This window comes from Pelophylax lessonae (assembly GCF_965119305.1).
Source record: "Pelophylax lessonae genome assembly, chromosome: 2".
Lineage (NCBI taxonomy): Eukaryota > Metazoa > Chordata > Amphibia > Anura > Ranidae > Pelophylax > Pelophylax lessonae.
This window is the reverse complement of record NC_138769.1, coordinates 391951530-391971849: the sequence shown is the minus strand read 5'-3', so window position 1 is coordinate 391971849 and position 20320 is coordinate 391951530. Positions and strand designations below refer to the sequence as shown.

Here is a 20320-nt window from a genome sequence, read left to right as displayed (position 1 = left end):
AAAAATTCTAGCTTCAATTAAATATGTATGTAAAATTAACATGACCCCCCAATACCATCTACAATGCTATGCAGGAAGAGAAAAACAAACCAAAAGCATTATAGTCCTCCCTAACCCATGCTAGGTCCATGCTGGGACACCTGTTCATTAACTGACTGCGTTTAGGGTTCAAGTTAGGGGAGAAAATTTCACAAACATTCACTCCGGGTTTCTAGACCTAACCAAAATTAATTACTTCAATCAACAGTTAACATTGCAGTAACTATGGGGTTGATTTAAAACTGGAGAGTGAAAAGTCTAGTGCAGCTGTGCATGGTAGTCAATCAGCTTCTAACGTCAGCTTATTCAGTTGAGCTTTGACAATAAAACGTGGAAGCTAAATGGTTATGTAGCACCACCCCCGCAGGAGCTGCTGATTAGATTATTGGGTCTACGTCCTGCCTTCCAACCCCTGAAATTGGCTCGAACCCTCCCTAGGCACAACTGACACGAAATGGGACTATAATACCAAATGGCTACAGGAGAACACAGTTCAGGATATATCACCCCAATAAGTAATAATAACTTGTTACCTTTCTCCAGCCGCAGTCCCTCTGGGTGACACAAGGTGCAACACACAGACTTTTGCTTAACCAAAGTAGCTTTACTGAGAGTTAAAGTACAAGTTGACTCCAAAAGACATCACAAGAGTCAACTAAGAAAGATAAAGTTATTGACACAATAATAAACAATATGATTAAGATAGCTATTTTTGTATACTTATGCAACTAAAAGATAACTCATAGGCTTTCTTTTACCCAATTCAGGCTATACTTTACACACGTCTAGTCTCTTGTATCAGGTAGGCAGAACCTATTTGAATCCCATACACAGTTCCTTCCTTTTGGTTTGGAATCTTCGCTAGCAATCGTTGGTGCACAAGCTATTTGTAATCCAAAAGTAAGGATATATAGTCAAAAGGGGTGAGAAAAAAAAAGGTTACAATCACCCGCAATGTTACTGCGTAATTGGGCGTATTAATCTTCTTAGTGGTGCATATATAGGCCCCTGACACCTTATGTACTTGTGTTTAAATGCTTAGTCTCCTGGAAGGTGCACTAGGCCGCTGAGTGTACTGCGTACTATCTGAAGTGTAGTTAGCACCGGCTAAAGTTACTTTCTTCCAAGCGAGAAACAGATTTGGGCATGTGCCCTGCTCACCAAACGGCCTCTTTCTTCCCGAGCTCTCCACCTCCGATTTCTGTCACCAGCCGCGCTTGTGGTTAGACGTGGGCAACACCAGTCTCTGCAGAGCATCAATGGGTTCTCTGGGAAGGCTCCTTTACTGCAGATGAAATGCTTCCACTCCGTCACTTCAGGCTCAGGCTTCAGGCCTAGTCCGCAGCATCAGCCCACAGCACTTGCTTCCTTCTAGCTGTTGTGTCAGGAGACAAGAGAGAGAGCCTGGCTCCTCCCTTCCTTTATAAAGCTTCCCCCAAAAGGCTGTGCGGTGAAGCAATGCACCCTGGTGTTCCCACTGAATTGTGGGTATCGTAGTATCTGATGAACATCACCAAGCTGCAGTGTGGCAGTTTGGCCACTAGAAACTTCTGATGAAAACCACCAAGCTGCAGTGTGGCAGTTTGGCCACTAGATGGAGCCGAGTTCCTTCAAAATGTTATACAGTCTACTAATGAACAATTGTAAATGGGAGGATGCCCGCTACACACTCCCCCCACTTTAGAAACTTTGGTCCCCAAAGATAACGACAGCATGTATCCTGTCACATACGTTGGAAAAAAAACAATTAACTCATGCACAACGGTAAACCATGTCCCTTATCAGAAGCAGAGTTCAAACCCAACAACTGCACATTAAAACACAGGGCCGACAGCGGAACCTCCCACCAATTGTTGGGGGAGAGAAGGTGGTTCTGTTCACAAACCCCCGACACTTGAGTGGCTTGTACAGATGTGCCTGGGGGTGAGCTAGGGTTGTCCTCCACTAAATCTGCAGTGGAAGAACTAGGCTGATCAAGAGTTCTCTTAGAAGTAAGGACAGCTTCTTCCGAGCATTTCCCCAATTGGTCGTAAGTTAGTCTTTTGGGTGGGTGAATGACTCTTCTTTCCCTCTGTTCTTTGGGAGTCACAATCTTAGAAGTGCTGGAACCAGCCGCTCTTGGGGATTCTTCAAGAGCTTCCTCCTCTAGTCCCAACGCATTGGACTCTGGGGTTTCAGAAGCAGTTAATTCTTCTTCAGAGAAAGGTGCAACCTCCTCCTCAGGATCTTCACCATCAGCTACTTCTTCTGTAAGCATGTGGAAAGGCACAAATTCAGGAGCTTCTGCCCGAAGGGTTCCTCTTTCAACCAGTTCGGATGAAGACAGGTACTCAGTCGTGGGTTCTGGTAACTGAGATGACCACATCCAATCAGGTACCTCCTCTTCATCTTCCAGATCTTCAATTGGAGAATCTCCATCCCTCACATCTGGAAATGCTGTTTGAGATCTGGTAACTGGCCTGTGCCCTTGAGACGTTGAAGGGACTTCATGTGAGACTGGGTCAGGAGGTAGGCGAACTGCTTCTGAGAGAGGTAATAGGTGGTTCCTATGCCAAGTCTTCAGTGGGCCCACTCTCCCTTCCGGCCTAATCTGATACACAGGAAGGTTTGGCAGCTGCTTACAGATGACATAGGGCTGGGATTTCCAACGGTCAGCCAACTTGTGTTTCCCAGGGATACCCAAGTTCCTCAACAACACTTTATCCCCTGGCTGCAAATCCTGGATCCTAACTTTCAGGTCAAAGTTTCTTTTATTTCTCAGCCCCCGTTGATCAGATGAGACTTGGGCTTTTTCGTAGGCCGTTTTTAGGCTCTTCCTCAACCGGTCCACATACCCCTTGTGAGATGCTGCTGAGGTGTGATCAGGTGATATGCCGAAAGCCAAGTCCACTGGCAGCCGAGCCTCCCGCCCGAACATTAATCGGTATGGGGAGTATCCTGTAACATCACTGACAGTACTATTGTAGGCATGTACGATGGCAGCTACATGTTTACTCCAGTGCTGTTTCTTTTCTGAGCTCAGGGTCCCCAACATGTTCAAAAGAGTCCGGTTAAACCGTTCAGGCTGAGCATCCCCTTGTGGGTGGTAGGGAGTAGTCCTAGTCTTTTGGATGCCTAACAAGTCTAGCAACTTCTTAATCAGCCGGCTTTCAAAGTCTCTTCCCTGATCTGAATGGAGGCGTTGCGGTAAACCATAGTGCACAAAGAACTTTTCCACTAATACTTTGGCCACTGTTGTGGCTTTCTGGTCTTTTGTTGGAAACGCCTGGGCGTATCTGGTGAAATGATCTGTTACCACAAGGACATTCCCTTGACCACTCAAGTCAGGCTCCAGGCAAAGGAAATCAATGCACACCAGTTCCATAGGCCCCTGACTTTGCAGATGGCCCATTGGGGCTGCTTGACGTGGCAAAGTTTTCCTCTGGATGCAGCGAGCACAAGAACGACAGTATCCTTCAACTTCACCCCGCATACAGGGCCAGTAAAACCTGTCTCTCACAAGTTGGAAAGTCCTTTCAGGCCCCAGATGACCATGATTGTCATGGAGAGCAGCCAAGACTCCTTCCCTGAATTTAGCTGGTAGGAACAGTTGCCACTTCTCTTCCAGATCATCAGAGGGGCCCCTTCGGTAGACCACCCCTTGGCGTATCTGTAGCCGGTCCCATTCTTTATGCAACAATCGGGCTTCCCGAGGGGAGTCTGTTAGAAGCAGCTCAGGGCGCTGAGTCTCTATGGCCTTCAGCAAAAGTTTCCCCAAAGGGTCTTTTAACTGCTCCTTCCTCAAGTCCCCTTTCGATAGCCTAGGCAAACCTTCTTCAACCTGGGTCACCCTGCAATAACACCTGGGTACTCCAGCAGCTGAGACCCCAATCTCTTCGGCTCTTGCTCCTCCACTGGATCGAAATTCCGTTCCCTGACATAGGGCGCGCACTCCCTCTGAGGTCAAGTGAGCCCATTCTTCAGTAGGATCGTTGGGGGCATGAGACCTTCTGGAGAGGGCGTCTGCATCCCTATTCCCAACACCTGGTCGGTATTTTAAACTGAACATAAAGCTAGAGAGAGCGGCTAACCACCTATGTCCTGTAGCGTCCAGTTTGGCAGTGGTCAGCAGGTAGGTAAGTGGATTATTATCCGTTTTGACTATGAATTCTGCTCCATATAAGTAATCTTTCAGTTTGTCTACTACAGCCCACTTCAAGGCCAGGAATTCCAGCTTGTGTGTGGGGTAATTCCTCTCGGAAGGTATCAGACTTCTGCTCACATAAGCAACGGGCCGCAGGTGACCGTCATGCTCCTGGTACAACACCCCACCTAGCCCATCTCTGCTGGCATCGACATGTAGTTCGTAGGGTTTTGAGGGGTCTGCGTAGGCCAACACAGGGGCAGTGGTCAGGCTCTTCTTCAACTGAATGAAGGCTTCCTCACATTTCGAGGTCCACTGATCCTGAATAGATTCCTTGGGCTTTCTAGGCCCCATGGCGGGTTTCACTGGTTTGACTAGTTCTGGAACATCATCTTCCCCTTCGGTTCTGAGTAATTCATTGAGGGGTCGGGCAATTTTGGCAAACCCTTCCACAAATCTCCTGTAATAGGAGCAGAAACCCAGGAATGATCGGAGCTCAGTCACATTTGTGGGCCTCGGCCAGGAAGTAACAGCATCCAGCTTCTCTGGGTCGGTGGACACTCCTTCTGCAGACACAATGTGACCCAGGTAATGGACCGAGGACTGGTAAAACTGGCACTTCTCCGGAGAAAGTTTCAGGCCTTCTTCATATAACCTCTTTAGGACCTTTTCCAACCTCTCTTCATGCTCTTCTAGGGTTCTGCCGAACACAATAATATCATCCAAGTATACCAGTACCTCTATCAGGTTCATATCTCCAACAGTTCTCTCCATCAGTCTTTGGAAGGTGGCTGGGGCTCCTGACAACCCTTGAGGCATGCGGTTAAACTCAAAGAACCCCACGGGGGTGATGAAGGCTGTCTTCTCCCTATCCTCAGGGTTCATGGGGATCTGGTAGTATCCGCTCTTCAAGTCCATCACACTGAACCACTTGGCCCCTGACAAACTTTGTAAAGCGTCTTCAATCCGGGGGGTGGTATACTGGTCTGGAATAGTCCTTCTGTTCAGTGTTCGGTAGTCGATACAGAGCCTCAGGGACCCAGTTTTCTTCCGGACTACCACTATTGGAGAAGCGTACGGGCTCCTGGATTCTCGAATAATCCCTGTTCTCTTGAGTTCCCCCAACTGCTCCCGTAGATCTTCTAAGTCACCCAAGGGAACCCGTCGGACTCTCTCCCGAAAGGGTTTATCTTCATGTAGACGGATATTATGGGTGGCACTCTTTGCACACCCCACATCGAATTCATCTCTAGAGAATATTTCTTTCCATCGAATCAGTTGGGCCCTGGCTCTCTTCTTCCATTCCGGTGGGAGGGCCGTATTTCCAGAGCAGAGCTCCTCTATGGTGATTTCGCCCCCGTCTTCCCTCTTCAAATCTGATGGGGCAACTGGGGTGGCCGGGTTCACCTGGCCCAACAGCACCCTGGCCGGCACCTTCACCGGAGTAGTAGCAGTATTTCTGACACTCACCAAAACCTTCCCATGACTTTTCTGTAATGCCTTCAATGGGATCACTTCGGGGATCACTTCTATCCCTTTCTGTGCCTCCGATGGGCCTGATTCAAGAACCATGAAAGGGCCTGGCTGCTTCCAAGTGAGCTTGACAGAAGCCCTCAAGCAGGTCACCTCTCCCGGCTGCAACACCTTCTCTGTTTTATCCAGCTTCCAGATCTTTCCAACTCCTTCGGCAGGGGCCTTCTGTTCCAGACCTAGACGTTGATAGGCCTGCCTTAACATGGGATGAACTTTCAGAGTTGGGGCATCCTGTCCCTGGACTAGTTGTGTCAGCAATCGCCTGACTAGGTCAGTGTTGGTCCCTATAATGAGGGAACTCTTATTGGCCCCTGGTGGGCGAGGGCATACCACTGCTAAAGTATCGAAGGTTTCAGCTTTGCCGGCCAAGGAGGGGTCAAAAGTTAATTTGATTGGCAAATACCCGTCATAGGGAAAACTTTGTGTTCCAATACCCCATATCTCCAGGTCTTCCAGCCTCTGCAGGGGCAGATGTTTGAGGTGTCTATCGTAGAAATCCCTATACAGGAGAGTCACCTGGGCTCCTGTGTCCAGTAAAGCCTTTGTATAAATTCCTTCCACTTGGATTGAGACTACAGGGGAAGGCCCCACTAGCTTGACAGGAAATTCTTTTGGAGTAGCCCTTCTGCCGGGCTCAGCTACCTGCACCCGTACTCCTTTCCTTTTTGAGTTTCTACCGGGCCTCATCTCCTCCTGGGCCTGGTGTGCATTGATTTCCCGCCTCTTATCGGCCCAAGTCGTGGAATGAGAGGCATTTAAAGAGGGCCTTACTCCCCGACTGTGGCTCTTAAATTTAAGGGATCTCTTGGAGTCCATTAAAACTGTTGGGCGCCCGGTTGACTCCTTCACCGGAGCCCTCTGAAGTTTTCCGCCGGCTTGCGGTGTTTGAAGGCAGCCTCCTCTGGACTGGGACATACTCCTCTGACATGCCCTACCCCTCCACAATTGAAACAGGTTATCGGCCTCCTAGGTTTCTGTTCTGGTTCAACACTGGAACTAGGGTGTTTAGCAGGCTTCTCTTCTGTGTTTCTATTAGATAGAGCAGATGCCTGACTGTTCAGGATGGATACCATTTCTATTAGCTGTGACACCTGAGTCTTTAAGAGCTCAACTTGTGAGTCGCCTTCTTCCGCACTTATCACTCTAACTCGGGCGGTTGTTTCCCGTTCTTGGCTCTTCCTTTTGTTATCCAACATGACCTCTTCTTCCCGGACCATCCTGATCAGATCAGGGTACTCCAGGATGCCACCGTCCTGGCGAGTTCGCAACAGTATAGCAATAGGGTCTAGAGGTTGAGCTCCCCTCAGCACCTGTTGTGCTCGAGTCTCATCCACCTTCCGGGGATCCAACCCTTTTTTTAACAGAATCTGATGTATGATCCTATCCAGACGCCCGATGAATTCAGACAGTTTTTCTCCTTCCTTCTGGTAACAGTGCTCCAGTTGGTAAAGAAGTTCAGTAACCTTTTCTGTCCGGCCAAACACATCTTGTAGAATATCCAGATAGTCTTGTGCAGTACAATCCTTCTTGCTTAGCTTGAGGTTGCGTACAGCCTCCAATGCAGGCCCCTTCAAACTCTCTGTGATTCGCTGCTTCTTATGCTGTTCTGGTATCTCCCACTCCTCCAAGGCCTGAGTAGCGTTATCTAGCCACTCCTCGAATCCATCTTCCACTGAGGGTACAAGTTGCTTCCCAGAAAAAGTCCTGAGCTTCCTGTATCCAGCCATCAGATAGTTTGGAGGATCCTTGTTACATTTGGCTACTATTTCCCCCAGGACAGCGCATAGTTCTGAGCTAAGGGTAGTCAAAGGTGGTGCACTGAATCCCTCCTTTTTGGCACTTTCTTCTGTGCTCAGTCCCCCTGTAGTAGTGGGTATAGGGTCTTCCTCTTCACCTTCTGGATGTATCAGGAATAACTCTACTTGATCTATAGTTTTTATGCTGGTGCCCTTGAAGTGATCTGGGACCCCCTTCTTCCATTCACACAATGCGTAGGTGTGTTGATTGGTGGTATCTGTCCTCATGTCCATCACCCAAAGTTTCCTGTCCTTGGAATATGTTCTCAGAACTGAGAGTAGTTGTTCCTCTGTCCAGTTCTCTCCCTTGATTCCAATCACCAGACCATGGCCGATAAGGACATTTTCTTCTCTGCACCACCGGGCTGCAGCGGCAGGGTCCATTTCTGTGCGAACAGCGATTTTGTCACTGAGAGGGAACTGTTGCAGGACCGTAGATATCCCGGACGAGCCTCCACGTGTAGCACCACCCCCGCAGGAGCTGCTGATTAGATTATTGGGTCTACGTCCTGCCTTCCAACCCCTGAAATTGGCTCGAACCCTCCCTAGGCACAACTGACACGAAATGGGACTATAATACCAAATGGCTACAGGAGAACACAGTTCAGGATATATCACCCCAATAAGTAATAATAACTTGTTACCTTTCTCCAGCCGCAGTCCCTCTGGGTGACACAAGGTGCAACACACAGACTTTTGCTTAACCAAAGTAGCTTTACTGAGAGTTAAAGTACAAGTTGACTCCAAAAGACATCACAAGAGTCAACTAAGAAAGATAAAGTTATTGACACAATAATAAACAATATGATTAAGATAGCTATTTTTGTATACTTATGCAACTAAAAGATAACTCATAGGCTTTCTTTTACCCAATTCAGGCTATACTTTACACACGTCTAGTCTCTTGTATCAGGTAGGCAGAACCTATTTGAATCCCATACACAGTTCCTTCCTTTTGGTTTGGAATCTTCGCTAGCAATCGTTGGTGCACAAGCTATTTGTAATCCAAAAGTAAGGATATATAGTCAAAAGGGGTGAGAAAAAAAAAGGTTACAATCACCCGCAATGTTACTGCGTAATTGGGCGTATTAATCTTCTTAGTGGTGCATATATAGGCCCCTGACACCTTATGTACTTGTGTTTAAATGCTTAGTCTCCTGGAAGGTGCACTAGGCCGCTGAGTGTACTGCGTACTATCTGAAGTGTAGTTAGCACCGGCTAAAGTTACTTTCTTCCAAGCGAGAAACAGATTTGGGCATGTGCCCTGCTCACCAAACGGCCTCTTTCTTCCCGAGCTCTCCACCTCCGATTTCTGTCACCAGCCGCGCTTGTGGTTAGATGTGGGCAACACCAGTCTCTGCAGAGCATCAATGGGTTCTCTGGGAAGGCTCCTTTACTGCAGATGAAATGCTTCCACTCCGTCACTTCAGGCTCAGGCTTCAGGCCTAGTCCGCAGCATCAGCCCACAGCACTTGCTTCCTTCTAGCTGTTGTGTCAGGAGACAAGAGAGAGAGCCTGGCTCCTCCCTTCCTTTATAAAGCTTCCCCCAAAAGGCTGTGCGGTGAAGCAATGCACCCTGGTGTTCCCACTGAATTGTGGGTATCGTAGTATCTGATGAACATCACCAAGCTGCAGTGTGGCAGTTTGGCCACTAGAAACTTCTGATGAAAACCACCAAGCTGCAGTGTGGCAGTTTGGCCACTAGATGGAGCCGAGTTCCTTCAAAATGTTATACAGTCTACTAATGAACAATTGTAAATGGGAGGATGCCCGCTACAGTTATTATGCAGAGCTGCACCAGATTTTGCACTCTCCAGTTCTAGTAAACCATCCCTATGCTTCTACTGTACAGGAATGTGCAAATTTCACAGGATTCTGCTCTTTTGTTACTATTAGGCTTTCTATGAGATTCATTTTGACCAATGCTAGATATCCCAGAGAAAAGATGCCTCCCACATCTTTATGGCTGTTTCAATTAATCAGGGTCAGAGCATGGAACAGGGAAGATGGACAATATTGGATTTTGTACTTATAATACCCAGCAAGGCTAACAGAACAAAACTGCAACCGAAGTGCTAAAGCACTAACCATATTTCATCCAGGGATCAGAAGGATGTAAAGAATACATAGAGGGCAGCACTCATAAACTCTACATCAGTGCCATAGTCCCGCGGTTTTTTCATATAGTGTTCGCAAGTTTAAAAGGATCTTTCTTCAGACAATTTCTGAGACATAAAGCATCTGATAATTAAGGGAGAGGATTTACAGTATCTCACAAGTGAGTACATCCCTCACATTTTTGTAAATATTTTATTATATCTTTTCATGTGACAACACTGTCCCCTCAAAATAACTCAACACACAGCCATTAATATCTAAACCGCTAGCAACAAAAGTGAGTACGCCCCTAAGTGAAAATGTCCAAATTGGGCCCAAAGTTTCAATATTTTGTGTGGCCACCATTATTTTCCAGCACTACTTTAAGCCTCTTGGGCATGGAGTTCACTAGAACTTCACAAGTTGCCACTGGAGGCCTCTTCCACTCCTCCATGACGACATCACGGAGCTGGTAGATGTTAGAGACCTTGCGCTCCTCCACCTTCCGTTTGAGGATGCCCCACAGATGCTCAATAGGGTTTAGGTCTGGAGACATGCTTGGCCAGTCCATCACCTTTACCCTCAGCTTCTTTAGCAAGGCAATGGTCATCTTGGAGGTGTGTTTGGGGTTGTTCTCATGTTGGAATACTGCCCTGCGGCCCAGTCTCTGAAGGGAGGGGACCATGCTCTGCTTCAGTATGTCACAGTACATGTTGGCATTTATGGTTCCCTCAATGAACTGTAGCTCCCCAGTGCCGGCAGCACTCATGCAGCCCAAGACCATGACACTCCCACCACCATGTGTCACGTACCTTGGTTGGAGGCAAAGTTGACAAGGTACAAGGCTCAAAGGAGCACCGGTAATGGTATAGCTTGATATCAGGTGACTGCCAAGCATGGGTGCCGGTAGCTTGGTAGCAGGTGATTGCCACAGTCAGGGACATAGTCAAAGTGAGCCAGGATCATACATGGTTAGACAGCAGAATGGACAGGAGGCAGGCCGGGTCAGTATCAGGGAAGCAGCCAGAGCAAGGTCCAGTAGCAAGCTGAAGTCACAACCACGAGATCAGGCAGAGAATAGTCAGAGGCAAGCCAAGGTCAGGATCCACAGAGTGAGGTTAAGAACAAGCTGGGTCAGTAACGGTAAATAAGCCAGCACAGACAAGAACACGGGAACACGGATCAGAGGAAGCTGAAAGAACATCCAGAAGCTAGAATCCATCAGGGTCCCCTTTTAAATAGGCCGTTTGTCGGCAATGAGCGAATACATGCGCGTTGGTGTACAGAGATGTGCCTACCTGTCAGTGCACGCTGGACATAAGCTTAAGCTCGCCTGTGTGCTGGTGCGCATGAATGAGCATATGCAGTAGCTGAAGATGAATTAGCATTCGCTGCACAAGGAATAGCATTAGCTGTATGAGAACTAGTAGTAGCTGAACTAGCTTTCTGACACCATGCTTGACTGTAGGCAAGACGCAATTTTCTTTGTACTCCCCACCTGGTTGCTGCCACACACGCTTGATACCATCTGAACCAAATACGTTTATTATCTTGGTCTCATCAGACCACAGGACATGGTTCCAGTAATTCATGTCCTTAGTCTGCTTGCCTTCAGCAAACTGTTTGTGGGCTTTCTTGTGCATCATCTTTAGAAGAGGCTTCCTTCTGGGACGACAGCTATGCAGACCAATTTGATGCAGTGTGCAGCGTATGGTCTGAGCAATGACAGGCTGACCCCCCCCACCCCTTCAACCTCTGCAGCAATGCTGGCACCATTCATACGTTTATTTTGCAAAGGCAACCTCTGGATATGACGCTGAGCATGTACACTCAACTTCTTTAGTCAACCATGGCGAGGCCTGTAATGAGTGGAACCTGTCCTGGTAACACGCTGTATGGTCTTGGCCACCGTGCTGCAGCTCAGTTTCAGGGTCTTGGCAATCTTCTTATAGCTTAGGCCATCTTTATGTAGAGCAACAATTATTTTCTTCGGATCCTCAGAGAGTTCTCTGCCATGAGGTACCATGTTGAACTTCCAGTGACCATAAGAGCGATAACACCAAATTGAACACACCTGCTCCCCATTCACCCTTGAGACCTTGTAACACCAATGAGTCACATGACACCGGGGAGGGAAAATGGCTAATTGGGTCCAATTTAGACATTTTCACTTAGGGGTGTACTCGCTTTTGTTGCCAGCGATTTAGACATTAATGACTGTGTGTTGAGTTATTTTGAGGGGACAGCAAATTTACACTGTTATACAAGCTGTATACACTTTACACTCACCACTTTACATTGTGCAAAGTGTTTTTTCTTCAGTGTTGCCACATGAAAAGATAGAATAAAATATTTACAAAAATGTAAGGGGCATATTAACTTTTGTGAGATACTGTTTGTGACGAGATGAAAGACCTGCAAACAAATTGAGTCTAGTGGAATCTGGTATACAAAAGTCGAAGGCTTTCCCATTCCCAAACCATGATCAACAATTAAACATCTGCCCCCACAAGCAGAGTTTGTATCCAAAATGCTTGCTGAACACCTGGGCCTTGTAGGTTATCCCTCTCACTACCCCCATTCACTAACTTTCAGAATTACATGCCACAATCAACTTTGGCATCCACTGTCTTGAGCTTCATCACATATATCTTCTCTCGTCTGACATTTCTCTTCCATTTCCGTAACCTGAATAGTAAAAAAAAAAAAAAAAAAAAACTGTATATCATTAGTAACAAACAAGTCTCTCATTACATAACAGTTAAATGGTCTGAGTTGTTACAGAATCTGATACTTCCTTCATCTGCTACATATCCTGAATGACTTACTGGAACTTTACCTATAACAACTTAATAACGTTCTTTAGCAAGGAACATACATTCCATCTAATTAATTATGCTACCAAAATTAGGGTGTGCTGTAAATTACCTCCAGCATTGCTCCTATTTCTTTTTGTCAGAGGCTGCCATTTTGCTAAAGCCCAGAGCCCCTGAACAGCATTAAATCATAAAGCGGAACTAAACCCATCGATTTAACGCTTTCAAAAACAGTTACATTCCTGAAATTCTGGGGTTGCTAACTGTCACATTTGCTTTTCTCCTCAACCAAACTGTCAAATCATCAAATGGATAGAGTCCTAACTGATCACATGTGCAGTACTATTGCAGATCAAACAGAAGCAGCTTCATTCACTGTAAAGGATAGGAGGGTTTAATTCCACTTTAAGGCTGTCAGGAGATTGGCCTCTACAATCTTGGCAGTGCCTAAAAATGCCTAAAAATGGAAATCAACTGAGCATGTGCAGAGCAGGGTGAAACCCTGTAAGGCTGGGTTCACATATATACAATTTGGATGTGGGTCTCTCCGCATGCAATTCGCATGACAGGCGAGTGTGACTGGCTCTCAATGAAGTCGGTTGACACAGGTCTGGGGCAGCTGCGGTCTGGATTGCAGAAGGGTCCTGTGCGTATTTGGGTCCGGTTGAGGTTCAAATTCAGGCAAAAATCCAAGCCTAAATCGATGAACAGACGTGCATTGGACCCCAGGCACAAACCCACAGCCGCACATATGGGAACCCAGCTGAATACTGGATTTTAAGCAGCATTGGCACTTATTTTTAATGTTTTACATTGCTATAATTGCAAAAGGGAGCAGCCTGAAGTGATCTAGCAGGACTTCATTTTCTGACTAAGCTTTTCTACTGTCTTTTTTAAAACTTTTTTAAAACTTTTTTTTTTTAACCACTTTACCGCTTACTGCTTACTACTGCGGCAAAGTGGCTCGTTATCGTCTGACGACGTAGACCTACGTCGCCAGACTCCTCCCCCTGTAGGCGGCGCTCCCGCTGTTTTCATTCACAGTGGGAGTTGGGCCAGGGGAGGAGCGGCGGCGATCGCCGCTGCTCTGCCCCGATCGTCGGGGAATCCAGTTTGGAGATCCGCCCGCCTGTGTAAACAAAGCGGGCGGATCTCCTAAGTGACAGGGAGTGACAGATCGGAGTGTTCAGCATAGCTGAACATCCGATCTGTCCCTGGCTCACTCAGTCACCTCCCCCCCCCACACGTTAGTAAGCACCAGGCATACATTAACCCCTCTCTCTCCAATAAAATTAACCCCTTCCCTGCCAGTGTCATTTTTACAGTAACAGTGCATATTTATAGCACTGATTACTGCAGTAATGTCACTGGTACCCCCAAAAGTGTAAAAAATGTCAGTCAAGGGTCCGATCTGTCCGCCGCAATGTCGCAGTCCCGCAAAAAAAATCGCAGATCGCCACCATTACGCGTTAAAAAAAAAACACCAAAAATGACAGAAATCTTTCCCTTTGTTAGTAAACGCGATAACTTTAGCGCAAACCAATCAAAATACGCTTATTGCGATTTTTTTTTTACCAAACATGGGTAGCAGAAAACAAATTGGCCAAAAATTTTAAAAAAAATTGTTTTTTACATCTTTTTTGGGGGGAATTTCATATAAAAATTTTTTAAAAATATTGTTATTTTTTCAAAATAAACGCTCTTTTTTTGTTTATAGCGCAAAAAATAAAAATCGCACAGGTGATCAAATACCACCAAAAGAAAGCTCTGTTTGTGGGGAAAAAAAGGACATAAATTTCGTTTGGGTACGGCGTTGCATGACCGCGCAATTGTCAGTTAAACTCGCACAGCGCCGAATCGCTAAAAGTGGCCTGGACGTAAGACAGCAAAATGCTCTAGTGGTAAAGTGGTTAAGCAACATGTTGAAAAATCTGTTGGGAATGAACATTTAATATGTGAAGTCAGTAAGTAAGTCCGTTGCAAGTCTGCAACATAGACACTAACTGGAGCACATTATTAGATGCAACTGGTGCAAATTTTTTGCTAGATGCCCCCATGTACTCTCTGGTTCTAATTGTGGTGCTACAGACACTCAGGCAGACAACCTGGCACTCTACATCATAGATCATAAACGAGGTGATCAGCAAACTATGTAGAAACAAAAACCTGATGCAGCATGTTTCTTTGAACTACTAATAGCAAGTGGAATAAGTGGGTGTCTGTGAATAACGCATCATTACAGACACATATGCGCTGAGCTGTGCTAAAGGTTAATGTAGTTTGCAAACTACATTAAGTAATAAATTAGGGGTGAGCAGTGCATGTCTTACACACTTAGCATCACTCTCTGCCAGGCACAGGTCGCTTGGGTCAATATTGCAACTTAAAAAGCTGCAAGCAGACACCCACAATTATAAATAAAGGGGGCAAATCATTTTAGCAAATGTACTCTGTATGAAACAATTTCACTTCAGCTTCGGTCATAAAAACAGTATCCTGCAGAAAAGGTTGGCTTGCTAATCAGTTACCAGAGACCTTCTCTATTTATACAGTTGCTTTTATTAGCAGTCTGAATAAAGAATCAGAAAAAATGATTACACATCTTTCTTAAAAGTATATGATTGGAGGTCGTATAGAAAAAGAGGCTGTTCAACAATGTTAGTTCATCTAGTTAAGTGTAGCAAGCATGAATTTGGATTATTATCAGGAAAAATAACTAGTTAGGATTTTATTTGCATACCATGTAATTTTGTAAAATAAAGAAACAAATGGTGGCCGTTATATCCATTCCTCCTGGCTGGCTGTAATTGTGGGTATGGATTGGTTTGTCAACTTCAACATTAAACATCCCCATTAATGGGGGAAGTCAGAGAAAGGACCGGCCCTACCATGGGTTCCGCTGGGTCCATTTGACACAGGCAGAACCTTAAGAGGTGCAACAAATTGACTCCCAAGATTTTTTCAGCAGTTTTGTGTGTCCTCGGTTTGTGGGGCCTTAAGGCCCGTACACAAAACATGAAAATCGGAAGTAAAATTTCATCAAACGAATGATCTGCCGATTTTCAGATTGTTAGTATAGTGCTTTCGACAGCCGATTATGGATTTTTGGACGACAAAATCTGGATGTGCAGGCTATAAAATTTTCATGGTACGTCAACACAACGTCTGATTTTCATTTAATTAGCACAGTTTTCGTCCGAAAAAAATCATAAGAGCAAGACTAGACATGCTCAGAAATGAAAGAACACATACAAAACAATTCAACATATGACATCACTTCTGAAGTTGAATTCTGTCGTACGAGAATTTTCGTATGAAATTAACCTCTTCACTTTCCATATGAGACTAGCATGCAACAAAAATCGGATGAAAGATCGTTTGATAATCTGATCGTGTGTACGAGGCTTTACAGGAGGCGTTTCCCCATCTCATACTGCCACCCATAGTGCAAACTGATGAGTATGAGGAGGTGGAGCGTCTCCTCCGGGGAACGTCTCTCACGTAATCATGGTGTGCACAATGATGTCAGACATCAGCGCACTCTATCTCACACAGGGCAGGCTGGATCTTCTAGGGCGGTGGGTGCGGCAGACACAGGAGTAACAGGGGTGACAGGAGGACTGACAGGGGGTGTTTGGTGGACTGGTCCGGTGGTGAGTTATGGAAGAAGATAACAGTGGGGGGCAGCATTTAATTCTTAGACCCAGGCAGCACAATGTCTTGGGCCAGCCCTGGTCAGAGACCTGTATTTAGAAGGTTGCACTGTCCTGGACATGAGCTCTTCAATAAGAGATGCTAATGCGCTTTATAAATCATTATGAAAGAATACCTATCCAGGGCTTTTTTCTGACTCTTTTAGTCAGAGAGTAGGTGCAGATATTCAACCCCTTCCATGACCATCCCCCCCTTTAATTTTTACTAACTACACTTATTGGTGATCGACTATATGTGTCCCCTTAGAGGAATTGGGCATTGTTCCCCTACTGGTCCAGTAGGGATGAACCAATTCGATCAACTGAGCTGCAAAGAAGCCAAGATGTCAAACCTGTACCCTGTTGAAATTGTGAGAGCCAAAATGTCAAATGTAAAATGTCTATTTTCTAGGCTAACAGGCAAGGAGGTGACAAAAAATAGCATTCAGAGGGGAAGGTGGGTGCTGCATATACCAATGCAAAAAAACAAAAAAATAAAATTTCTGGGGTGTCCTCATCATGCCTGTGATGTACAGAAAATGCTGCAGCAGCACCGACATTTACAGCAGAAATAAGTATTTAAAATTGCTGGCAAATTACATTTTAATACTGCCTTCTTTTAGAAAAATTTAAAAAAAAGTAAACCGACCCAATTTATGGATCTGCTGTGTATTTTTGCATGGGTCTGTGTGCTTTTTTTTTTTCTTTCTTTTTTAATTTCAGTAATCCTACAGCACAAATGAAAACAGATTTTTTTATTTTATTTTATTTCAGTAATATGGCACAGGTGCCAATGGTGATAGGTAGAATGCTGAAATCCATAGCAACCAATTACTTTGAATGTTAATATGGTTAGCTTGGGTGAGATGATATCGCTATAGAAAACTGCATGTTAGACATTATACCTGTTCTAAACCAATATGCTGATGTATTTAAATCTGCTAGTAAATGTAACATTCCCATTCCCCCCCCCCCCTCCCAGACTGCTGTCTAAAGGTGCTCCCTGTGCACATTCATCCAGAGTAAAGGAACTCTAATATAGCAGGTATTTTACTGGCCAGATCACTAGGTGAAAACGAGGGGAAAAAAAATAAAAAAAGGAAACTAATGTACCCACCACATCTAGTGAGTGGTAAGCTGCAATATACAGTATCTCAGAAAAGTGAGTACACCCCTCATATTTTTGTAAATATTTTATTATATCTTTTCATGTGACAACACTGAAGAAATGACACTTTGCTACAATCTAGAGTAATGAGTGTACAGCTTGTATAACAGTGTAAATTTGCTGTCCCCTCAAAATAACTCGACACACAGCCATTAATGTCTAAACCGCTGGCAACAAAAGTGAGTATTCCCTTAAGTGAAAATGTCCAAATTGGGATCAATTTGCCATTTTCTCTCCCTGGTGTTATGTGACTACTTAGTGTTACAAGGTCTCAGGTGTAAATGGGGAGCAGGTGTGTTAAATGTGGTATTATCACTCTCACTCTCTCTTACTGGTCACTGGAAGTTCAACATGGCTCCTCAAGGCAAAGAACTCTCTGAGGATCTGACAAAAGAATTGTTGCTCTACATAAAGATGGCCTAGGCTGTAAGAAGATTGCCAAGACCCTGAAACTGAGCTGCAGCATGGTGGCCAAGACCATATAGCGGTTGGCCATGGTCGACTAAAGAAGTTGAGTGCACGTGTTTAGCGTCATATCCAGAGGTTTTCTTTAGGAAATAGACTTTTGAGTACTGCCAGCATTGCTGCAGAGGTTGAAGGGGTGGGGGGTCAGCCTGTCAGTGCTCAGACCATATGCCGCACACTGCATCATATTGGTCTGCCTGGCTCTCGTCCCAGAAGGAAGCCTCTTCTGAAGATGATGCACAAGAAAGCCCACAAACAGTTTGCCAAAGACAAGCAGACTAAGGACATGGATTACTGGAAGCTTGTCCTGTGGTCTGATTAGACCAAGATAAACTCTTTTGGTGCAGAAGGTGTCAAGCGTGTGTGGCGGCAACCAGGTGAGGAGTACAAAGACAAGTTTGTCTTGCCTACAGTCAAGCATGGTGGTGGGAGTGTCATGGTCTGGGGCTGCATGAGTGCTGCCGACACTGGGGAGCTACAGTTCATTGAGGGAAACATGAATGCCAACATGTACTGTGACATACTGAAGCAGCGCATGATCCCTTCCCTTCAGAGACTGGGCTGCAGGGCAGTATTCCAACATGATAATGACCCCAAACACACCTCCAAGATGACCACTGCCTTGCTAAAGAAGCTGAGGATAAAGGTGATGGACTGGCCAAACATGTCTCCAGACCTAAACCCTATTGAGCATCTGTGGAACATCCTCAAACGGAAGGTGTAGGAGCGCAAGGTCTCTAACATCAGCCAGCTCTGTGATGTCGTCATGGAGGAGAGGAAGAGGACTCCAGTGGCAACCTGTGAAGCTCTGGTGAACTCCATGCCCAAGAGGGTTAAGACAGTGCTGGAAAATAAATGTGGCCATACAAAATAGTGACACTTTGGGCCCAATTTGGACATTGTAATTTAGGGGTGTACTCCCTTTTGTTGCCAGCGGCTTATCCGTTAATGGCTGCGTGTTGAGTTATTTTGAGGGACAGCAAATTTACACTGTTATACAAGCTGTACACTCACTACTTTACATTGTAGCAAAGTTTTATTTCTTCAGCGCTGTCACATGAAAAGATATAATAAAATATTTACAAAAATGTGACAGGGGTACTCACTTTTATGAGATACTGTATATATTTTTTGGTTAAATACCACTTTCATTCATTCACAGATCTCTGTGAATGAATGACACAGCTGTGTGGGTGGAGCCCCCGCCCCCACAACTGCACTGTTTTTAAAATATGAAAGTGAGTGGGGGGGAGAATAACCCCTGCCCACTGTCTTTGGGGGAGTAAGAGGTTGGCTGCTGCACTGTAACATGTTCCATGTTACACCCTAAATACAGGTGTAACCGGTTAAAAAAGGTGAACTTATCCTTAATGTTTTTATTAATTTTTAATTTGCTATTTCATATTTTTTCTCACTATTTACTGTATATTAAATATTTGTTTTACATATTTGTTAGGTACACGGCAAAGGCATTTCTAAAGCCCTAAGAGTTGTATAAAGAGACAAAGCAATAGCGCAGCTTTCTTTGTTTTATCCTATCTGATTAAAACCTTAGTCTCAGTGGATGTAAGCTACTCTGATAACTCATTACAGTTCTGCAAACAATTGGCTTCTTTCAGCACAGCTGAAAAGCAATCATGCTATCGCTGTGAAAAGGGGACCAGAGCATCATCTGCTGGCTGGATAGAAGACTACATGATATTAATATGCAATGTTTCATATTTATTGCCTGAAAAAAAAACAATAGCATTGTCTAAATATAGATGTTGTTCCACATAAGGGCACTGATCTCACCAGCATCCCCACCCTTTTCTTTAAATGTGCTGTGGGGTGGGGAATGACTTGGCCTGCAGCTGGGTGGAATTTAAAAAACAAAATGTGATTTTGAGGTTTGGAGTATGCCCCAGCTTATCTCTACTTCATAGTTAATCAGTAAGGCTAGGTTCATACTAGAATGTGGTGCAGGAAACCCTCAATCTGTGCAAGTTTTCTGCACCACATTCAGCACACATGGAAGTTGCAATCTGCAGCGGGTGTCAATTTTAACCAAGAAAGAACCTGTTGCACTGCGTTTCCAAAAGTAGTGCAATGCAGTATTTTTGGTGCAGTGTGAGTCCATTCAAAATGAATAGGCTCAAACCGCACTGCACTTAATTGCATGCAAATCAAATAGGAATGCCTAGTGTGTTCCTGTACATAGTGTGAACCTGAGCTAAATCTTATAGTACTCTCCAAAGATTTTTTAGTATTTTTTTCCTTTTTTTTTTTTTTTTTTTTTTAGGAAGGATCACTCTTTCTTCTTCTTATTTGGAAATAAGGTAAATCTGTTTAACAAGGACACATTCAGCAACTGGATGGGTTAGAATCTCTGCCATCGTGTTTTTTGTCCAGAACAATACAATTTTATACCACATTAGATTTTTCATTGTGCAGCTAGCTTTTGGTTGTTCCACTTACTTCGACCAACAGAATGTACCTTACTGTCGGTAAGGATCTGGGGCCAGAGCAAGGAGAAAACATCTCAACTCGTCTCTGTTTATTGAAACAGAAATACACCACTGAGTGTCTATATGAACCTTTTATGTAGAAAT

At 44.9% G+C, this 20320-nt stretch overlaps 1 protein-coding gene across 3 annotated transcripts in view; it reads left to right on the top strand.

The window, feature by feature from the left end:
• Positions 1-20320, top strand: part of RPH3AL (rabphilin 3A like (without C2 domains)) — a 393784-nt gene that overhangs the window by 322561 nt on the left and 50903 nt on the right. The gene's annotated exons all lie outside the window — the stretch shown is intronic.